Source organism: Cervus canadensis, chromosome 2, assembly GCF_019320065.1.
Source record: "Cervus canadensis isolate Bull #8, Minnesota chromosome 2, ASM1932006v1, whole genome shotgun sequence".
Lineage (NCBI taxonomy): Eukaryota > Metazoa > Chordata > Mammalia > Artiodactyla > Cervidae > Cervus > Cervus canadensis.
In genome coordinates, this window is record NC_057387.1 from 89325266 (window position 1) to 89348926 (window position 23661).

Genomic DNA, 23661 nt, shown 5'->3' on the forward strand with positions numbered 1-23661 from the left:
ACGTGGTGCTATACTAGAAGGAAACAGACCTAAAAGCTTCTAGTTGCTCAAAACAAAAAAATAGTATATCAATTGATTTATAAAGCTTTTTATCAATTATTTTATACTGAACATTAGTAACTATTTAAATCTAAAGGGTCATTATCAGTGATAATTTTCCTAGATAGTAAAGAAAGAATTTATTTTTGAGCAGGACAAAAAAAATGTTTTTTAAAGCTGACTTCAAAAGTATTTTCCTTAAAGCTTTTAAAGTCAAGTCACAAAAATGCCATGTTGACCTGTTTATTGTTGCTTCTAAAATACTACAAAAAATATTTAAGCAAAAGTAACACTCTCTCCAACACCACCCTAAGCAATCTAAAATAGGAACCCCATGTTAGGGAGCATCCACACTTGTCATTAAAGAAACACCAAAAGGACAACCAGAAAAGTAAAATAACCTAATTTAAAGTTGGCAGCTAGAAAGGTATTCTCCCAAGGATAAAAACTGTATTAAATTACCAACAGTTGCATGAGTTCGTAAAACTTCATGACGTCCTATCTGCAGCCCCATCCACCCATACTTAACTGTCTTTTAAGAATTGTTTAAAAAGGAAAAGCTCTGATGAACTTGTATTAAAGACAAAGCTGAAAGAGCAACAGAAGAGGGAAAGCACATAACAATAAAGGAATTTTGAAAGTATGTTCACAATTTTCAAAAACTTAAAACACATCTTCTGGTTAACCTTCACAATAAAAGACAACTCATAACTGGTAAGGAAGACACTGGTATGCATCAGTTCTATCTTTGAAATATTCAGTATAATAAATATGGAGGTTGAGGGCAGATACCTCAACAAATACATGTGATTATGAAGCTTCAAAGTGGAGGGGGGGGACTACTACTACACCTAAATACTGAAAATAAAGCTCATGAACTCAAAGATTGCTGAAACTCATCCACAGTAAGAGTGGTGTATCTGCAGGTTTAAGGTATTCTTTCCCTTGGACACTGGTAAATTTATACATGAACAAAAAGGAAAGTCTATCTTTTTGGCCAGTCTGTGAATTCATCCAAGCATATATCTATTCAAGAATATATTTAGGACTTCCCTGGTGATCCAGTCGTTAAGAATCTGCCTGCCAGTGCAGGGGACATGGGTTTGATTCCTGATTCGGGAAGATTTCATATGCTGCAGAGTAACTAAGCCCGTATGCCCCAACTATTGAGCCTGCACTCTAGAGTCTGCAAGCTGCAACTACTTCAGAGCCTGTGTTCTGCATCAAGAGAAGCCACTGCAATGAGAAGCCCGTGTTCTGCAACTGAAGAGTAGCCCCTGCTTTCCCCAACTAGAGAAAGTCCACGCACAGCAATGAAGACCCAGCACAGCCAAGTAAATAAGTAAATAATTTTTAAAAAATAATATATTTAGGAATTCTCCTCCAGTGGTCAGGACTCCATGTTTTCACTGCCAAGTGCCAGGTTCGATCCTTGGTCAGGAACTAAGATCACATAAGCGACATGGTGCAGCAAAATAAAAAAAAAAATTTACAGATCACCTACTATTATGCTCAACAGTTATTCTAAGAGCTCTGAAAATAAGAAATTTCCAGCCCAATGGGGATCAGGGGACTAACAACAATATTTTCCATGAGAGATGAGTATACAGAGATTCAGCACTTAGTTCAGCAGAGAGAAAGTAAGAAAGATCGAAAGAGATATTTGAGATAAATGTGGACTCTGAGGAACGAGTCTGCTGCATAAATTATTCTTTTCAAGGTACGCATATTGACTTGTCTAGGCTGGTCTTTTGTTATTTTTTAAAGTTTCATGTGTAATTAGAATATCTTAAAAATTGAAAGTACTCTATCTAGACAAACATGTGTAACAAAATTGGTCCTGAGAAAGGATATTCAAGAATTTAATTTAATTTAATCAATTTAAATAAATAAAATTAATAGCTTAAAAGACAAAAGTACTAACCTAGATCTCAGTTCACTCATCTATCCAAAGAAGAAACTAGCCTAGAAAATCTCTTAAGTACTCTCTGACTTCTAAAATTGACTTGACTGATTAAGTCAGTCAAACACTCAGTGGAGTTTATCTAACAATGCTGTTGAATTTATGGAAGTTTAGAAACAAGCTAGGTAATCTTATAAGCAAAGTTCAGGCTGCCTGAAGGCATCTAAGCACAATATGGGATGAGTTGATTAAGTTCTTAAAGCACGTCCACAGACTCCAGGAGATCTTCCAGAAAGTATATGAGGTCAAAACTATTTTCATACATATTACTGAATCATTCTGTTGTACACCTGAAACAAATATAATGTTAAACATGAGTTATACCCCTCAATTTAAAAAAAAAATTCATATCGGGCTTCCCTTGTGCTCAGACAGTAAAGAATGTGCATGCAATACATGAGACCCAGGTTCAATCCCTGGCTCGGGAAGATCCCCTGGAGAAGTGAATGGCTACCTGCTCCAGTATTCTTGCCTGAAGAATTCCATGAACAGAAGAGCCTGGAGGGCTATAGTCCATGGGGTGGCAAAGAGTCCAACATGACTGAGCGACTAAGCACACACACATTTTCATAATGACACTAAGATACAACAGCTTAGAATGCCTTTTTCACTGTACTGACATTTGCACTGGTGGACATATTTGTGAGGGGCAAAAGCAGAAGTGGGAAGAGCTGTCTGCACTTGGGCGCGAATCAAGGCAGCAACACCAAATTGTATTAGTAGTCATATTCTTCACTGCCATGTACTCTCAATTTAAAAAAATAATAAAAATGCCAGTTTCACATGATTAATGAAGCAATAAAAATTATTAATTTTGTTAAATCAACTCTTGAGTAAATGTCTTTTTAATGTTCTGTGTAAAAAAAATGGTAAGTATGAATAAGGCACTTGTGCTGCACACCAAAGTGTAATGGTTGTCTTATGAAAGCATCTGCACAATCATTTGACATGCAGACTCAACTAGCCCCTTTTTCCATGGAACATACTTCAAAGAAAAGAGGGAATAACAAAGAGTGTGAATAGCAGAAGGAGATTCAGAGGAGATGGGTTAAATACTACAAGATATGCTTCCAGCCCTCCAATAACTGATAGCATAACCTAGAAGTCAGATGGCAGTTTCCAGCTATAGTCCCTTGAGGATCCCTAGCTCTCAAGCTAAGACCACTGTCTTCCTGGATAGCTGATCACAGCACAGCACTAAAGCCTGGACATTTCTGTCAAATACAGGACCCTCTAATGAAGAATATTTGATGGAGCCCTCACTGGGTCTGAGACTCGGTAGATCAGAATCACACTGAGGCTCTTCCTGCCAATTCTGTTTCCTCCCTCTGGCCTTTCATACGAGTCCTCCCCCTCTCCCTTGTGAAAGTAGCTTAGTCGTGTCCGACTCTTTGCAACCACATGGACTATATAGTCCATGGAATTCTCCAGGCCATAATACTGGAGTGGGCAGCCGTTCCCTCCTCCAGGGGATCTTCCCAACCCAGGGGTCAAACCCAGGTCTCCCGCATTGCAGGAGGATTCTTTACCAACTGAGCCACCAGGGAACCCCCTCTCCCTTATACCTCTTGTATTCCTAACTCTGTCTTGACGTTCACTTCCAGAACTCCAACTGGCACAGCTGGTACCAGAAATGGACTGAGAAAGCAGAAGGTAAGAAATGGGGTTTGGAAACTAGATCACTTCCTGCTGGCAATAAGGATCTCAACCAGTTGATGTGTGAGGCACAGGCAGTCCCTGGAACAAGCTAATGGCCCAAATGCTAAAACTTTCCTCGGAAAATGCTAAAACTTTCTTGGGAAAATGTTTCCAAAGAGGAATATTCCATCTGGTGTAATAACTGTGATGACTGAAAAGTTTAAGGGGAACAATACGAATAAGAACAATGGAATTGGCTGGCTATTACATGGCACTGACTTGCTAGCATGGGCAACTGACTATTGGAAATTAAGTGCGGCTCTCTGGTAGCTCACAAAGAAGTCCCTATCATTTACAGTGAAGAGCAGAAAGAGATAATTAAAGGCTGCAAGGCTTCAAAGAGGACTGAATCTCATTCAGGGCAAGTTTGCTATGCTTAAGGTCAGAGTCCTGGTTTGGAAAACATGGAGGCCTGATAGATGGTGAAGGGATAAACAAGATGGTTGCCTCCAAAGACTCTGACTCTGGCACTTCCCCCTCTAAAGGAACACACTTCAGAGGTCTCTCTCCTGCAAGGCAACAAGAGCTCCCCTCAAAATCTGCCGCCCACCTCCATTCCTGGTTGCCATGATAATAATTAATGTTAATCCTGTTAAGGACATCTTGGGCTTGATAAGAGAAAAGAGAGACAACACCCCAAAGGTGCTGCAAGAATTAGCCAGCATATACCAGCTGGATCAGTAGGGATACCCACGGTGATGGATTTTGAGAGTATTTAATCAAGGAGGTCAAACATGACTGAATAAGATAAAGTCTGATTAGGAGGAGAGCCACTGTCACAGAATATGGGGATTACCACTGTGACAATTCCCTGGTAGCTCAGTGGTTAAAGCGTCTGCCTGCAATGTGGGAGACCTGGGTTTGATCCCTGGGTCGGGAAGATCCCCTGGGGAAGGAAATGGTAACCCACTCCAGTATTTTTGCCTGGAGAATCCCATGGAGGGAGGTGCCTGGTAGGCTACAGTCCACAGGGTCGCAAAGAGTCGGACATGACTGAGCTATTTCACTAATCACTAACTCACTGCTAGTGACTCCTAGAAGCCTAGAAAAAATAGCCCACACTGAATGAAGTTCAAATGCCTGAATTAACATGGCAGAGAACTGGTGATGGGATTAAAAGGCTCCAGAAAGGGGGGAATGCTGGAGTGGATATATTATGTGAGGTCAGAAGAATCACCAGTTATGTTTCATAAGATGGTCCATTAGACACACCACTGACCAAGGCCACCAGAATACACGGGTGAGACAGGCATTAGCATCACTGAGACGGGGTGGCTCTCCTCTATAGTAGAGGCTGTCATGGAAACTGGTTCATTGATGAAGGCAATGATGGGGCTCGGAAGCAACAGCGGCCAGGTGGTGGCACTAAAAACCAGAAGCTAGTGGACCACGCTATCATCGTAACTTGCAAGGTAGGAGACAGCCAATAAAGCCTGATCCACAGGGAGCTGTGGAGATAGTTAACAGAACTTGGTGTCATAAGAGCAAAACAGGCAATCAACAACAGTTCTGCTTATTACTACATTCACAGTCAAAGCAAGCAAGAACAGATAAAAACAAAACTGCGAGTGCCTGCCTCAATAAATAGCTACTATTCCTTGCCTAATTCCTAGACCTGAGTTAGTTTTCGGATCCAGACCCACGGATTTAAAGAGATGGCTGGGTCCCCAGGAGTAAGACCCTGAAACAAATATTATATATATATATATATATATATATATATTTCCCCAAAAGGATCTATGACTATTTACTCAGGTGACTATATAGGTAATAGTGAGAAAAGGAAAATACCTAGGCATTTGAAGAACTACAGGCCACAGAGCCTAAGTTAGTGTTGATATCTGGAAACCTGGAACATCGTTGGAACATCATGGCTCTACTACAGGGGAAGGAATATAGGAACTAAGCAATTAATAGAATCCTGGCCAAAGAATAGTTTACAGTGGGTCCACTGTCCACTGACCCACCCAGCAGTTATTTTCCCAGGCCCTGAATATATAAATGGGATTGGCATACTTAGCAGTTCAAAGCCAAATGAGATTTTAAAATGTCTCCCTACTTCTTGGCCAAAAGAGTAAATCAAAAAAATATTGTGTCAGGGTGGAGGTAAGAGGAATGGCAGATATTAATGCCACCCTTAAGGGTCTCAAAGACACAAGGGTAGTGGTCCCTTTCATACGTTTAATTCACCAGTCTGTTCTGTGTAGAAACTAGCTGGATCCTAGAGAATTAAGAGACTAACGCAAGTTCAACCAAGTAGTAGCCATGGCCATAGCTATCATGTTGCTACGCTCAGTTGTGTCCAACTCTTTGCCACCCTATGGACTATAGTTCCCCAGGCTCCTCTGTCCATGGGATTTTCCAAGCAAGAATACTGGAGTGGGTTGCCATCTCCTACTCCAAGCAATCTTCCCAAGCCAGGGATCGAACCTGTGTCTCCTGCATCTCCTGCACTGCAGGTGGATTCTGTACCACTGAGCCACTGTGGAAGCCCGCAGCCACCGTGCAGGACGTAATGTTTGCTACAGCAGAGAGAAGCCTCAGGTACACGGCACATAGGCTTCCCTCGTGGTTCAGTGGTAAAGAATCCACCTGCCGATGCAGGACATGGAGGTTCCATCCCTGGGTTGCGACGATCCCCTGCAGAAGGAAACGGCGACCCACTCCAGTATTCTAGCCTGGGAAAGCCCATGGACAGAGGAACCTGGCAGACTATAGTCCATGGGGTCACAAAAGAGCTGGACACGACTTAGTGACCAAACAACAACAACATGTCATGCAGTCACTGATTTGGCTAATGAGTTCTTTTCTATCCCAATTAGAAACAGTTCCTTTCATGTGGAGTGAACAACAGGATACACTCAGTTTTGCCTCAGGGCTGTATTAATTGTCATACCTTGTCATAATATAGTCTGAAGAGACCTGAACTCAGAACAGAATACTAACCTTTTAAATCAACGACATGATGTTGTTCATGCAAGATGAACAAGAGATGGCTAGCATTCCCAAGGAGATATATCCAAAGGATGAGAGAAAAACTACAAATATTCAGGGGTCTGCCATTTCAATGAAGTTTTGGGAATCCAATGGTTAAGGTTATGCCAACACCCCCTTCCCCAAAGCAAAAGACAAACTGCTGCACCTTGTATCTCCACTATTTAAAAAAAAAAAAAAAAAGGGAAGCACAAGGTCTGGTAGATTTCTTCAGATTCTAGATACAACACATTCTATACACTGCTCTGGCCCATGTACTTAGTATGAAAGGCTGTCAGCTTTGAGTGGCATAAACAACTCTGCAGTAGATCCAGGTTGTAGAGCAAGCAGTTCCTATGCCACTGGAGGTATAAATGGTGGGAAAAGTTGCAGTATAGCATTTATAGCAAGCCCCAGTGGGAGAGATACAATGCAGGCCCCTGGAGTTCTGCAGAAAAGTCATGCTATTAGAAAAACAGTTTCTGGTGTGCTACTGGGCTCTGGAAGAGATAGAACACTTGACCATTGGGCACCGTATGTCCAGAACTGCCCATAAGCAGGGTTCAACAGGAAGCTCTCCAAGTCATAAAGTCAAGTGAGCTCAGCAACAATCCATTATGAGGCAGAAATAGTATAACAAAAATCAAACCCAAGTAGAACCAAAGGGCACAAGTAAGCTATGTAAGTAGGCAGGCAAGACTTCCCTGACATCTACCACAGCTGTGCCAGCACCCTTCTTCAGCTCACATCTATAACTGTTTGGGGGATCCTATGAAACCAACTTGGGGCCTCCCTGGTGGCTCAGTGGTAAAGAATCTAACTGCAATGCAGGAGACTTTGGTTCGATCCCTGGGTTGGGAAGATCCCCTGGAGGAGGGCATGGCAACCCACTCCAGTACTCTTACCTGGAGAATTCCATGGACAGAGAAGCCTGGTGGGCTACAGTCCAGAGGGTCGCACAGAGTCAGACATGACCTGAAGTAACTAAGCAGCAGCAGCATGAAATCAACTTAAGGAGGACATACCAAAGTTTCGCTTACAACAGGTCAGGTCAGTATGTGAATGCACACTGGGAAAAAAAAAAAAGGCTTCAGGGACTTCCGTGGTGGTCCAGTGGCTAAGACTTCATGCTCCCAATGCAGAAGGCCTGGGTTTGATTCCTGGTCAGGGAACTAGATCCCACATGCCACAACTAAGACCCCATGCAGCCAAATAAATAAATAAAAATTAAAAAACAAAACAAAAACCCAATAGTGTCATTACAACTACACTTAGGGGTGACCTTGATAGTGGAAAGTCTCCCTAAGATTTAGCTTTGATACACTTTGTGCAGAAAGAAAAGTGGCCTGAGACGAGAATATACAGACTTATGGGCAATGCAAATGGATTGAGTACCTGGTTAGGGGTCTTTAAGGAAAAAGACTGTATAATGGATGCAAAAAGATGTGAGTGGAGACAAATGAATTAATATATGGGAGTGAACATAAAGTGTGAAAATCTTCTCCAGGTGTTAATGTCCACCAGAAAGCATCCAATGCAGAAGAGGCAAGCAACCAAGCAGACAAAATGACTCAGACAGCTGACATTAGCCACCCCAGAACTGGCACATGGAGACAGGAACAGAGAAGCCACTCTAACGGAAGTGAAGACGGATGCAGAGGAGGAGGCATAGACTCCCACTTACCAAGGCTTAATCAGGCTACTGCCGACTCTGAATATTCAACCTACGAGCAACAGAGACCAACACCGAGCCCCCAGTACAGCACTATACCTCATGCTGACCAACTGGCTCTAGATGACAAGCTGACCACTTGTGTTACTCCCTCTTGAAAGGGCCAGTGACTGATCCTTACGAGTATTCAAAAGATACTTATTCCAGGTATGGGTTTGTGTTTCCTGCCAACAGAGCTCCAGCCACATGATTAAAAAAGGGCTTAGAGAGTACTTGACCCACAAACAGGGAATCCCACATAATGGAGCATCCAACCAAGGGAACCACTTCATCATGAAGGAAATATGGCAGTGGGCCCATATCCATGGGACCAAGTGGTCTTATCACAAAAAGGCAGCCAGGCTTACAGATTATTGGAATGACCTACTAAGGACACAGCCAGTGTACCAGCTCAGAGGCAAGAATGGTACAATATCCTCTAGGATGCAGTATATGTACTGATTCAAAGCTATGTTTCCAGTTGGGTCTAAGAACCCATAGATTCAAGAACCGAAAGGTAGAAGCCAAAATGACCCCCCACTTACCATCATCCCCAGTGATCCACTGGAGGTCTCCAGTGGATTCCCAAACACTGGGCTCTACAGAGTTAGAGGTCCTGGGCACACTTGCCAGGAGATATATCAAGGCTCATACCTGAGCATTTAGGACTCTGTGTGACCAGGGACCAGGAGACAAGAAGAATCACTACCATGGCAGAGCTAATTAAACCTCATCCTCAGGAGACGTAGGGCTGCTGTTACATAATGGAATCAAGAAGTATGTGTGGAATTCAGATGATCTACTGGGTACCACTTGATACTCCCCTGCCCAATTGTGACTGTGAATGGAAAAACACAACCACTTCACCCTTAGAAGAGTATGGTTTTCAGACCCTTCAGAAAGGTTTGGGTCATATCACTAGATAAACCACCAAGACCTTCAGAAATGATAGCTGATGGCAAGAATTCAGACTAGATAGTGGAGGAGACAATGAGAACCACTGTGACCCTAAGACTAGCTACAGAGAAGGAGGCTGAAGCCTGTCTCACTGTCCTACTTCTTCTAACTTTCCCATCAGGAAGAGAAGGCCATGGAAAAGGGAGGAGTTGCTCTCAGAAAATGTTTAGAGACATAGATCGATACAACATAAAGGACTATAGCATTCACTTGCCTCTCCCTTCAAAAAAGAACTTGCTTTCACAGGCAAAGGGTACAATTAGCTAACAGCCTCCAGCTGCAGCATATCAGAATTCATCTCAGCTTTCCAGTGGAGGCCATACTCTTCTTGGGCAGTTCCTTGTTGTTCAGTCCGATTCTTTGCAACCCCATGGACTGTATTCTGCTAGGCTCCCCAGTCCATGGTTTTCCCAGGCAAGAGCACTGGAGTAGGCTGCCATTTCCTTTTCCAGGGGATCTTCCCCACCCAGGGATCGAACTCGCATTTCCTGCATTGGCAGGCAGATTCTTTACCGCTAAGCCACCAGGGAAGCCTGGGCAGCTCCTAGCCAGTGACTAAACACAGTGGGTATTCTAGAACCTAGACATTTCTTCTAATAAGAAGTTTTTGCTCTTGAGTTTCTTATTGAGTTGACTGAGTTTCCGCTCCCCCACCCCTCCCCAAGATCTGCATCATAGATTGAGGCTCTCCTTGGTCAGTTCAGTTTCCTCTCCCTTTCCCGTCATGGGCATCCATCTCAGTGATTCCCAGGGGACCAAACCAACACACTATGCAATTAGCTCTTTATATGGATTATCCCATTTAGCCTACTAAAGTATGACTGCTATTCCCTTTTTAAGGATGAGGAAACTGAGGCACAGAGATGATGACTTGTGCAAGATCACAAGGCAAAAGCAGTGAAACTAAAATATGAACCCAGGCATTGAGAGCTTTGAGTCACTATACCAGGGAAGAGAAGAAATTATCTTGTCATCTTCAGATATTAAAATGAGAGCAAATGTTTATCCTGTATAATTTTAGAGGTAAATAAAAAAAGGATAGATACTAAAGAAAAGCAGATCTTAATTATAAAAGAAATTTTCTACTAATCAGCAGTAACCAACAACAGAATGAAGTCCTGCAGAAATAATCAGAGCCAATCACCAGAGGGCTGAAATCGCCATGGATATTGTGAAGAGTGAAGCTTTACAAAACAGATAAAAGTTGATCTAGATCAGTAAAAGCTTTACTACTAAGTATCATGTGGAAAAAATGGTTCCACAGTCAATTAGTCTGGGTAACAGACCACTAAATAAAGTGAAACAAATTCTTTACTTTTACTCTTCAGTTTTTAAAATACTAATGTGCAGTTACAAATCTCTGAGGGATCTAGTATGCTGGGGGGAAAAAAAAATGTATTTGACTAAAGAACACTTCCTTGCTCTTGGTCAAGGATTATTTCTTTGCTAAGTCAAGATTCACTGATTCAAAGACTCCAGAAGCTGACAAGGAAAAGCATGATAGTTTTCTAGCTGGGTAACAATTTTCCAGCCAGCCAAAACATCACCTGATTACCTACATGTCAATATTAGCATATCTAATACCTTCAGGGTGGGTAGGCTATATCAAAGTTGTCACTAAAATTGTCATCCTTTTTGAATGCAAAACACACCCTACTTTGCTTTATAAACAAATTATCTTAAGATTCACAATAATGGGTCCACATTTTAATTACTGAATTCCTACTTTATGAGCAATATGAAAGTTTTAATTATTTCAAGTGTGCTAGTGGTGACCTGGTTATTTTCACATAACACAGTTTGACATGCATTTTCCACAAATATAAACATCACAAGAAAGGGCAGAAGAGGGAATTCCCCGGCAGTCCTGTGGTGAGGACTCACTGCTTTCACTGCCAAGGGTGTGGGTTTGACCCCCAACTGGGGAACTAAGATCCCACAAGCTGCAAGGCACAGTCAAAAAAGAATAAAAAAACAACAACAAAAAAAGGGGGGAGGGGGCAAAAGAAGGGGAATAATAGGTAGAGAGGGAAGAGACCTTAGCCACAAACTATTCACCCAGCTAATTTCCAGAGTTTCTGTGTTTTTATTCAGAACTACATTCTCTTTAATCATTCAGGGAAAACATCTCTGTAAATCACAGTCCCTTGACCTTGATTCTCCTATCTTCCTCAGCCACTACCAACAGACCACTGCCACCCACTCTGTTACTTCATTAACGACATTTAGTCACCATTGCCTAGAGGTGTTCACATACCAACTATCTTTTCATTGAGCTCTTCTTTAGAAATATTGAACAGACTATTAAGTGTGGAAACGGCTTTAACATCTAGCCCATCACTCAATTTCAGATCAGAGAAATGAGGTCCAGAGGTCAGTTATTATACTTATCTACTAATCACAAAGCAGGCACATTATCTACTTCAAAAATAAGTGTATGAAAGCAGAAATTCCCAAAATACACGCATATATACATTTTTAAAAATGAATACAAATAGCTACGTGCCAGTAGCACACTTCAAAGGCGAACATCCACCAAAATCAATCAACTAAAGTTGTGCTCTCCTAATTTGAATACTCCCTTAAGCAGTATGGAAAATCTTAGGATAAAACAAATACAGAACACATGGGGAAGTTCACTTGATGAAAAAGACTGGACTTTGTAGTCAGTTATATGGTCTGAATCGTGGATGTGGGCTTAGGAAAGTCAATAAAACTCTCTAAGCCTCAGTTTCTTCAGTTGTAGAACATCCATGACACCATGGATATTACAGAATCATTCTAAGAATTCTAAAAAAAAAAAAAAGAATTGTAAATAACAGACATGAAACACCTATTAGAAAGATGGCACACTGTTGACAAAACTTTTGTACATTACACAAATAAGTAATAAAAGGCAAAAGAAATCAAGGAAAATTTTGTTAACCTGGGAGCACTGGATAATGGGGTAAGCAGAAATAAGAGTGAGGAATGATCAGGTTGGAAGCAGACCATGAAGGGCTGTGCCAGAATAAAGAATTTCAATCTTTCTTTTTAACCTCTGAGCAAAAATTTCTAACAGTGACCTCAGAATAATCTCAAAAATAATTTAATTTAGCTACTAATTTAAAAACAAACAAACAAACAAAAAACCATGGACAGCTATTATATCACCAGAATCACAAGAAGGTCTAAATGATGAAATTCTGAAGTTTAAAAATTTTTTCTCAAAGTCGCAGTGCTTTACTTCAAATAATTAGAAATTGTTTCTCTCAATTTAAAATGAGAAATGGAGACTAATGTTTACATAAAGTTTAAGGGAATATTTTCACAAAATTCTGATACTGCTTGCTCTTTATTTTAATAAAGGGAATTCTAAGATAGGCTCTGCTGAGGTTTAAAAACATAATGAAAACATTTACCATTTATCTTTCTTAATTTAAATAAAATGAATTCTGGCAGATAAGCTACCAAACCTTACCATGAGAGGTTAAAGAAGAACTATATTACAAACAGAAATGTTTACATTTTCATTAATCCCAGCAAAAGACTTCAGAACTACTGTTTTTTTCTTAATAACTATATAGAAATTATGGCATCCAAAGCAACTATAAGACTGTGTAAAAACCAGTTATATAATCTTGTATAACTTTCAGCTCACTCAGTTCAAAGTTAGCATTAAAAGATCTAACAGTGATCATAATCAAATGGGAAAATACTGAAGGTGATCCACTGTATGTAGAATGAAGCCCCAAAATGCATTCTGTTTACTCAAACAATGGTTCCCTGGAGAATTTCCTAACTAGTTTGAAAAAACTTTAGAAACATAAGCAAGTCATTACTGCTGACTTTGAACTGTGTCCTACAAAACCTCACAGAAAAGGTTTTAATAACCTTTTCCCTGAATGGGAACAAACAATAGGGGGCCATCCTACATACAAGTATAAAGAACTTTGCTGTAAATAATTTGTATTTTTGACTAATCTGCATTTATACAGAATTACATCTCATGGGGAGATAATGACAATCCTTAAAACCTGTCAGAACTGAGTGCTTAGAAACGTTAATAGGTAAATTTGCAACCGTACTCTTAACTTTTAAGAAATATTTTAGCATTTAGCAGAAAACTAAACCTAAGGTTTACAACTGCATTTTACCAACAAAAATTCTTAGAATTCAATCTTTTAGTTGAAGTCCCCATATCACTATCTTCATCACCACCCAGTGTGGTTAACCACCTCACCGTTTACTAAACATGAAACTAAAAAGTTCACACCATTCATCCTCAAGCCAAAAACCCCTTCTCATCGAAGAATCTGGCAATTTATCTGCAAGTAAAAGTTTCAACAACTTACCTAATGACTGTAAATAAAAGTTACAAATTTCAAATAAAGCCTTATCTTACCATTTCACACCCACTAGGATGGCTATACAGTAATTTAAAAGACAGATAACAAGTGTTTTGAGGATGTGAAGAATCTGTGGTAATGTAAAATGGTGCAGTTCCTCAAAAAGGTTTAAATAGTTACCATTTGACCCTGGCAATTTCACTTCTAAGTATATGCCCAAGAGAAATGAAACCACATAAAATATCCAAAGCAACATAATTCATGATAGTGAAAAAGTTGAAACAACCCAAACTGAATGGATAAAGTAATCTGGTATTATCCATAAACCCCTGCATGGATCACAGCCTTGTTGTGGCGAAGGGGCTTGTGTAACTCAACGAAGCTATGAGCCATGCCTTGCAGAGCCACTCAAGATGGATGGGTTACAGTGAAGAGTTCCGACAAAACATGGTCCACTGGAGAAGGAAATGGCAAACCACTCCAGTATTCTTGCCCCAAGAACCCCATGAACAATATAAAAAGGCAAAAAGATGTGACACCAGAAGAGGAGCTCCCCCAGGTTGGAAGGTGTCCAATATGCTACTTGGGAAGAGCAGAGAGCAACTACTAATAACTCCAGAAAGAAAGAAGCAGCTGGGCCAAAGAAGAAACGATGCACAGTTGTGGATGTGTTTGGTGATGAAAGTCAAGTTCAACGTTGTAAGTAACAACACTGCATAGGAACCTGGAATGTTAGGTCCATGAATCAAGGTAAACTGGACATGATCAAGCAGGAGATGGCAAGAGTAAACACTGACATCTTAGGAATCAGTGAACTAAAATGAATGGGAATGGGAAAATTTAATTCAGATGACCATTATATCTACTACTGTGGCAAGAATCTCTTAGAAGAAATGGAGTAGACTTGATAGTCAACAAAAGAGTCAGAAATGGCAGTACTTGGGTGAAATCTCAAAACAACAGAATGATCTCAGTTTGTTTCCAAGGCAAACCATTCAACATTCCAGTAACCCAAGTCTACGTCCTAAACACTGATGCTGAATAAGTTGACGTTGACCACTTCTACGAAGATCTATAAAACCTTCCAGATATAACACACACACACACACACACACAAAAGGTGTCCTTTTCATCATAGGGGACTGGAATGCAAAAGCAGGAAGTCAAGAGGTACCAAGGCAAATTTGGCCTTGGAGTACAAAATGAAGCAGGGCAAAGGCTAACAGAGTTTTGCCAAGAAAACACATTGGTCATAGGGAATGCAAGAGACAACTCTATACATGGACATCATCAGATAATCAATAGCGAAATCAGATTGATTATATCCTCTGCAGCCGAAGATGGTGAAGCTCTACAGAGTCAGCAAAAACAACCTGGAGCTGACTGTAGCTCAGATCATGAGTCCTTATTGCAAAATTCAGGTTTAAAATGAATACAGTAGGGAAAACCACAAGGTCATTCGGGTATACCTAAATCAAATCCCTTATGAACAGACAGTGAAGGTGACTAGTAGATTCAAGGGATTAGATCTGGTAGACAGAGTACCTGAAGAACTATAGACAGAAGTTCATAACTCTGTACAAGAGGCAATGACCACAAAAATCCCAAAGGAAAAAAACATGCAAGAAGGCAAAGTGGTTGCCTGAGGAGGCTTTACAAATATGCTGAGGAAAGAAGAAAAGTGAAAAGAAAGGGAGAAAGGGAAAGATATACCCAATTGAATGCAGAGTTCCAGAGAATAGGAAGGAGAGATAAGAAGGTCTTAACTGAACAATGCAAAGAAATAGAGGAAAATAATAGAATGGGAAAGACTAGAGATCTCTTCAAGAAAATTGGAAATATCAAGGGAATATTTCACGCAAGGAAGGACACAATAAAGGACAGAAGTGGCAAGGACCTAATAGAAGCAGAAGACATTAAGAAGATGTGGCAAGAAAATATAGAAGAACTATACAAAAAAGTCTTAATGACCAGGATAACCACGATGGGTGTGGTTACTCACCTAGAGCCAGACATCCTGGAATGTGAAGTCAAGTGGGCCTTAGGAAAAACTACTACAAACAAAGCTAGTGGAGCTGATGGAATTCCAGCTATTTCAAATCCTAAAAGATGATGTTGTTAAAATGCTGCACTCAATATGGCAGTAAATTTGGAAAACTCAGCAGTGGCCACAGGACTGGAAAAAGTCAGTTTTCATTCCAATCCCAAAGAAGGGCAATACCAAAGAATGTTCAAACTACCGAATAATTGTGTTCATTTCACATGCCAGTAAAATTATGCTCAAAATCCTTCAAGCTAGGCTTCATCAGTACGTGAACAGAGAACTTCCAGATATACAAGCTGGGTTTAAAAAAGGCAGAGGAACCAGAGATCAAGCTGCTAACAATTGTTATATCATAAAGAAAGCAAGGAAATTCCACAAAAACATCTACGTCTGCTTCATTGACTATGACTTTAGCATAGTGTGGATCCTTCACTGTGTGGATCACAACAAACTGTGGAATATTCTTCAGCTCAGTCATGTCCGATTCTTTGCAACCCCATGGACTGCAGCATGGCAGGTTTCCCTGTCCATCATCAACTCCCGGAGCTTGCCCAAACTCATGGCCATTGAGTCGGTGATGCCATCCAACCATCTCATCTTCTGTTGTCCCTTTCTCCTCCTGCCTTCAATCTTTCCCAACATCAGGGTCTTTTCCAATGAGTCAGTTCTTCGCATCAGGTGGCCAAAGTATTGGAGCTTCAGCTTCAGCATCAGTCCTTCCAAAGAATATTCAGGACTGATTTCCTTTAGGATGAACTGGTTGAATCTCCTTGCTGTCCAAGGGACTCTCAAGAGTCTTCTCCAACACCACACTTTAAAAGCATCAATTTTTCAGCATTCAGCTTTCTTTATGGTCCAACTCTCACATCCATATATGACCACAGGAAAAACCATAGCTTTGACTAGACGGACCTTTGTCAGTGGAGTAATGTCTCTGCTTTTTAATATACTGTCTAGGTTTGTCATGGCTTTTCTCCCAATGGAAACAGTGATAGAATTAGAACCTTACACGGAACAACAAACAGGTTCAAAACTGGGAAAGGAGTACATCAAAGCTGTATATTGTCATCCTGTTTATTTAACTTATATGCAGAGTACATCATGTGAAATGCTGAACTGGATAAATCACATGCTGGAATCAAAAATGCCAGAAGAAATATCAACAACTTCAGATACGCAGATGATACCACTCTAATGGCAAATAGGAGGAAAAAATGCAAGCAGTGACAGATTTTATTTTCTTGGGCTTCAAAATCACTGCAGACAGTGACTGCAGCCACAAAATTAAAAGACACTTGTTCGTTGGAAGAAAAGCTATCACAAACCTAGATAGCATATTAAAAAGCAGAGACAGTGCTCGCTTCAGCAGCACATACACTAAAATTGGAACGATACAGAGAAGATTAACATGGCCCCTGTGCAAGGATGACACGCAAATTCATGAAGTGTTCCATATTTTTCCATGGAATATTACTTAGCCATTAAAAAGAATTCATTTGAATCAGTTCTAATGAGATGGATGAAACTGGAGCCCATTATACAGAGTGAAGTAAGCCAGAAAGATAAAGATCATTACAGCATACTAACACATATATATGGAATTTAGAAAGATGGTAATGATAACCCTATATGCAAAACAGAACAAGAGACACAGATGTACAGAACAGACTTTTGGACTCTGTGGGAGAAGGCGAGGGTGGGATGTTTCGAGAGAACAGCATGTATATTATCTATGGTGAAACAGACCACCGGCCCAGGTGGAATGCATGAGACAGGTGCTTGGGCCAGGTGCATTGGGAGGACCCAGGGGAATCGGGTGGGGGAGGGGGGATCAGGATGGGGAATACATGTAACTCCATGGCTGATTCATGTCAATATATGACAAAACCCACTGCAATGTTGCGAAGTAATGAGCCTCCAACTAATAAAAATAATTGAAAAAAAAAAAGAAAAAGCAGAGACATCACTTTGCTGACAAAGGTCCAGACAGTCAAAACTATGGTATTCCAGTAGTCATGTACGGATGTGAGAGCTGGACCATAAAGAAGACTGAGCGCCAAAGAATTGATGCTTTCTAACTTCAATGCTGGAAAAGACTTCTGCGAGTCCCTTGGACAGCAAGGAGATCAAACCAGTCAATCCTAAAGGAAATCAATCCTGAATATTCATTGGAAGGACTGATGCTAAAGCTGAAGCTCCAACACTCTGGCCACCTGATGCGAAGAGGTGACTCATTAGAAAAGACCCTGATGCTGGGAAAGACTGAGGGCAAGAGGAGAGGGGGACGGCAGAGCACAAGATGGCTGGATTGCATCACTGACTCAATGGACATGAGTTTGAGCAAACCCCAGGAAACAGTGATGGACAGGGAAGCCTGGCATGCTGAAGTTCATGGGACAGCAGAGTCGGGCACAACTTAGCAACAACAATGTGGCTCAGTGGTAAAGAATCCACCCGCCCAAGCAGGAGACACGGGTTTGATCCTTGGGTCAGGAAGATCCCCTGAAGAAGGAAATGGCAACCCACTCCGTTATTCTTGCCTGGGATATCCCATGGACAGAAGATCCTGGCAGGCTATAGTCCATGGGGTCACAAAGAGTTGGACACGACTTAGTGACTAAACACACACACACACACACACATTTATTTTATTAAATAAGACTGACAGTATTATAAAGTGTAAGACATTCCAATAACTACACAATTAAAATACTAATTCTGATACTTTAGCTTCTCCCTAATTTAGCAATATCTAATAGTTACATATTGACTATATATTGATTTTATTTTCTTATAGTAAACTCTATAGACAATCACCTTTCAAGCTCTTTCAAACAGAAGTAAAACAAGAAGTATATTTTCCACTTCCAGGGTAACACTGATTTACGAGGACTCATGGGGTTGAATTACAGCTCTGACTTACACATTATATTGTTTAATCCTTGCTATAATCCTATAAGGTGGGCATTATCAGCTTCATTTTCTAGGAGAATAAATTGAGGCTTATAAGGGGTAAGAAACTTGTCCAGGGTTAATGGGTTATAAGAAAAGACTGGACCCCATGTCTGACATGTTACAAAAATCTAGTTCTAATCTACAGCAGTATGTAAGGAAAAGTCTATGTTTCGAAGATTCGTCAATAAATTGATGCTGCTTTTTGAAAACTAAGTATAAGAACTATTTCTATTCAGTAACTGCAACTATGTACCTCTCACTGATTATTATATACTAAGAATATTGTTCTATATAATGCAAGTAAAACCAAAGATCATGCAAAACTCTGAAAATGAATAACTGAAAATCAACAAAATTCTGAAAATGTAACATGTATATATTTTCACAGAGAATGGCTAATTTTTAGCTAAACACAGGGAATAGTTAATTTGTTAGCTAAAAATGAAATGGAAAATATGTGTAATAGTTAAGATCAAAATAGTTTTCCATCAAAAAAAAATTTTTTTAAGTCCAAAAGTAAACACATTCTCTAAAAAATTAAAGCTACCAAGTTTTAAGGCACACAGAAATTCCAATGCCTGGTTTTGTTCTCGTTTTCCCCAAAATAAGGAAAGGAATTAAATATTTATTGAGCACCTTCTATGTGACAGACACTGAACTAACTGCTTTTGATCACTTTCATCTCACGGAATGCCTGAGTACTAAGGGGTACTGTTACTCCAGCAGCACATAAGATAAAATTCAGGATCGAAATGTCACATTGCTCTAGGGTATACTAACACTGCAGAAAGGATTCCTACTCACATCTGACTCCACGCTCTGCACCACATCATGCAATTAACAACCAGAAAACACACCATTTAGGAACATGAGAATTTAAGTTAAATTCAAGCAGTTATCTTTTAAATAAGCTTTGTGCCTGTGCCACTAGTCTGTGGCCAATACAAAAAAAAGTGCCAAACAAAAGTCTATTGAATGGAATGTAGCAGAGGAAGAAATGGGATCAACTCCACTCACATCTTCTTTTTAATTTTTCTTTTTGAAGAAGGAAATGGCAACTCACTTGAATATTGTTGCCTGGAGAACTCCATGGACAAAGGAACCTGGCAGGCTACAGTCTATGGGGTTGGAAAGAGTCAGACACGACTGAGCGACTATCACTCACTCACTCATAAACACACCAAAGAATCATGTAATATATATTCCCTGCCTCTTGAGCCTCCCACACACACACACCATCTTTCTAAAGGAACTAATGTAAAATTATTGCTCACAAGTAACATATATGATTTTTTCCTTAAAAAATAAAACACTGAATCAGGAAATAGAAGAAGGAATGAACATATATAAAAATTATTAATATCTGAAAGGGCAAGCTACTGGATTAAACACAGAAGCTTTAAAGAGAGATCCAGCATGTTCCCCACCGATTACACTTGTCTGGTTCTGCCTTATAACATTTAATTAAACATGTCCTGCTTCCACAATTACCTAGCTGCTTACAGAGACCTTGGTCATTTCCTGTTTCTTAGAACACCAAAGACAGGACCTCACACTTAATATTGGTAGCTAAAATTTTATAAAGATCTTTACAGATTACAAAACTTTTCCAAACGCATTTACCCTAAAAGCCTTGCATAAGTATAATAACTATCTGCATTTTACAGACAATGACACTGAAATCCAAGATTAAGAGCCAAGGTAAGTATCCTTCTGAAGTAACACCACAGCTACCAGAAAAGGCTCTCAAAAATGTGTTTGATTGAATCAGCTGTCCCTCAAAATATTATTTTTCTAAGAGTATAACACCACATCATGTATGACATAATGAATGATCTGTTGCTATGAGAAATGACTGTACTGCCACTTAAGACTTATAGACTTGCTAGAAAACGGATACCGTCATTCAGCTTGACAAGGTTAATTAATTTTACCAGTGATACTTAAACTTTAGAAGGACTAAGAACTGACTAGCTTGATAAAAATTAAGCTCTTGGATCATCACCATCTCTAAAAATTCTGATTCAAGGGGCCAGCAATCTGCATATTTTAATAAGCACTCTTAGCTGATTATAATGTTGGTAGTCTTTAGAGACACATTAAGAAATGAATCAGATTTGTTTAAACAATCTACCTCCCCAAAATGTTTTAATGAAGGCCATTTTTTTACAGTTATATTTAAGCAAAAATCTTCCAAAAACAATACCAGACTATGGCATTTAATAGGATAGGTCCCCCAAAAGCATTTAACACACAAAACCTCCTTCCACCTGGAGCTTCACACACTGCACAGGAGGTAAATTAGGGGTCTTTTAGGTAGTTAGCTATGTTAAATTCTGTTTTAATTGAGGAAATCAACTATGACTGCAATGTAATTTAGTAAAACATTTTTATAGGTCTAATACAAATGGCTGGCAACAGTAAAATGGAACGGTTAACTCTGAACCTGACACAGAAATAATCACTTGAAAATCACCAATAATACAAGCCCATTTTTAAACTTTAAATGACCATCAAAATGTTCTGTCAAGATTATGGATGAATTTTCCCCCATTATTAAATATTTACTGAGGGTTGGCACGCACCTCTGTGTACTTTCTGAATTTTCTACAGTAAGCATATTTTTTTCAGGACTATAAGTTTTATAAGCACTTAATTCTACAACCTTCACATGCATAAAAGAAAACAATAATCCGAACCACGTTTATCATTAACTATAAATACTCAAATATCTGACTAAGGTATCAAATCATGATCACTAACTTTTCTTTTTACATTAATACTAGGACAAATCACTTACCTACTAAAATTTAGAATACGTCCTATTTCTATCAGGTATCTGTTATTCGGATAGTTAGCATGACTTTAAAATCCTCTTGTCATTCATCCTATGGATCTATTTAGGGAGACAATTTTGTAACGAGGACTGAGGCATTAAAAGATTTACACTCTCTTATGGCAGGGGTGGGGATGGGGGGCCAGACCTTTGTTAAAAAAGAAAAAAAAAAAAGGTGTTTTTCTAATTGTGAGTATTTATCTAGGAAACTTAACATCGCAAAGCTGGAATGGGGCTTTCTCCAAGGCCAGACCACGCTCAGGAGCAAAATGTAACAGAAGAAGGCAGAGATGAGCTCCCGGTAGGTGATGAAATTTCACCTCAAATAAGACGCAAACGGTTGTTTTCAGCCCAGTCAGGTCGGGGAATGACACTCCAGGAGTTCCAAGGGCTTTCGGGGCCCCGCACTTTCGGCGCGGGCTCTCTCACCCTGCCCTCCCGCCCCTCCCCCCGGGACTCTGCGGGACTCCGCACCGGGCGCGGAGAAGCCCGGGCTGTTCGCAAACAGGCGTCCTCTGCCTCCCTCCGGGATGTACGTGCGGGGCCCTGGGTAAGAGGCTGCGCTTTCCCGGGCCCGCGGCCAATCCAAAGGTTGCCGGCGACCCTGCCAGCCCCCGGCTCCACACACCCGGCCGCCCCGCTGCCCAGGCCGGAGCGAGGGCTTTCCGGCGTCGCGGGGCCTAGTCGCCCCCCACGCGCCTCCAGCTTCTCGGGGGACGCGAGGAGGAAAGGCTGAGCCGCCCCCCCGCCTCCACCAGCCGCGGGGTGGGGAGGCGGCCGCCGCGACAGGACGCCCCGTCCGCCCGGCCCGAGGACTTGCCGCCAGGGCCCTCCTGGGCGGCCGAAGGCCAGCGAGCCCGGGACCGCGCCGCGCCACACTCACCTCGAGCAGCGGCCGCTGCCGCCTCAGCATGGCCGGGGGGGTCGTCCCTGAGCCGACAGCCTCCTCCGGAGGGCACCGGCCCGGCCCCAGGCGCCGCCGCGAAGCCTCCCACTCCTACAGGGGGCTGCGGTCGCCGCTGTTGCTGAGGCCCGGCGCCCGCCAGACCGCATCGGGCTCCCCGGCCGCCGCAGCCACGCGGATCCCGCAGGAGCGCCGCCGAGCCGGGCCGGGGGCGCAAGGCTGCGGCGGGACGACCGAGGTGCTGCAGGCGGGGATCCTCCGCGAAGCCTCCAGCGTCGCCGTGGCCGCTCCTGCCGCCGGCGCCGCTGGGCCACAGCGCCCCCTGGACCCCACGCCCGGCTACGGCGCCGGGACTGCGGCGGCCGCCCGGGCACGAGCGGTAGGGAACGCGAGGGAGCGCGGCCTGAGGTTGGCGGGGGCCGGGTGCTCCCTGCGCCGCCCTCGGGTCCCCGGCCCGCCCCCGAAGACGCCTCCCGGGAGCCGGAAGCCCCTCGGTCCCCACCGAGCTTGATGGGTCCCCTCCCCACTTCCCAATCTTCAGGCCCTGAGCATCTTTGCACCTTTTCCTTCTCTCCAGAAGGTACGTGAACAATCCTGGCACTCGGACCTTCACCTGAGAGCGGGAATGTGAGGCGGTCTTCTCGTTTTCATCTCTCGTGATTCAAGGGGGATCCCTCCTAATCCCTTCAGTGTGTCTGGATATAAGAAGTGACCCAGAATCAACCTCCCTCCCCACCACCCCACCCCCACCCAGTCCTCTCCCAAAACAGACGAAGGAATTGTCTTTGACCTTAACTTATTTTGGATCTAGTGGCAGATCATCTGAGGAATTTCCTTCAGATTCCAAACCCTTAACCCCCAACCTCCCCCACAATAGAAAACAATAATATCCAGAGCAAGAGAAGAGTTAACCAATGAGTTGTCCGGAAATTCATAAGTAACTTAAAGGTAAGAGAAGAACTATCCATCTATTCTAACTAACCTACTCCCCCGCCTCCGTCTCTGCTCTTCCTCCCTCAACCCCTGCCAAATCCCAGGTGAGGTTTTGTAGGAAGGAAATTGTTACATAGCCGGGACTGTGGAAGGGCTGTGGAATTGTTCTGTTTGCAGACACCCCACATTCGATCCCACTCAAACTCTAGGGTGCAAACATCAGAACCAAAAACAAACGAAAAAACTATCAGAGGGAAAATAGGGAAACTGAGAAATTCTTTAAATCCTCTGGTCCCCAATTTTTCCAAATAGATCATTTT

The 23661-nt window shown here is 41.7% G+C and overlaps 1 protein-coding gene and 1 non-coding gene across 4 annotated transcripts in view; one reads left to right on the top strand and one right to left on the bottom strand.

Moving 5' to 3' along the window:
• ZFYVE9 (zinc finger FYVE-type containing 9) overlaps nucleotides 1–22520 on the bottom strand; it is a 176909-nt gene extending 154389 nt beyond the window's left edge. For 2 of the 3 annotated variants that reach the window (XM_043461328.1, XM_043461325.1), the window contains exon 1: nucleotides 22388–22520. The gene's annotated coding sequence lies outside the window, so the exon portion shown is untranslated. The remainder of the gene's footprint in view (nucleotides 1–22387) is intronic. The other variant, XM_043461326.1, reaches the window with a different exon arrangement.
• LOC122437442 lies at nucleotides 17067–17173 on the top strand. Its single transcript, XR_006268269.1, has one exon. It is a non-coding gene; the product is annotated as a U6 spliceosomal RNA (small nuclear RNA).
• Nucleotides 22521–23661: the final 1141 nt, after the last annotated feature.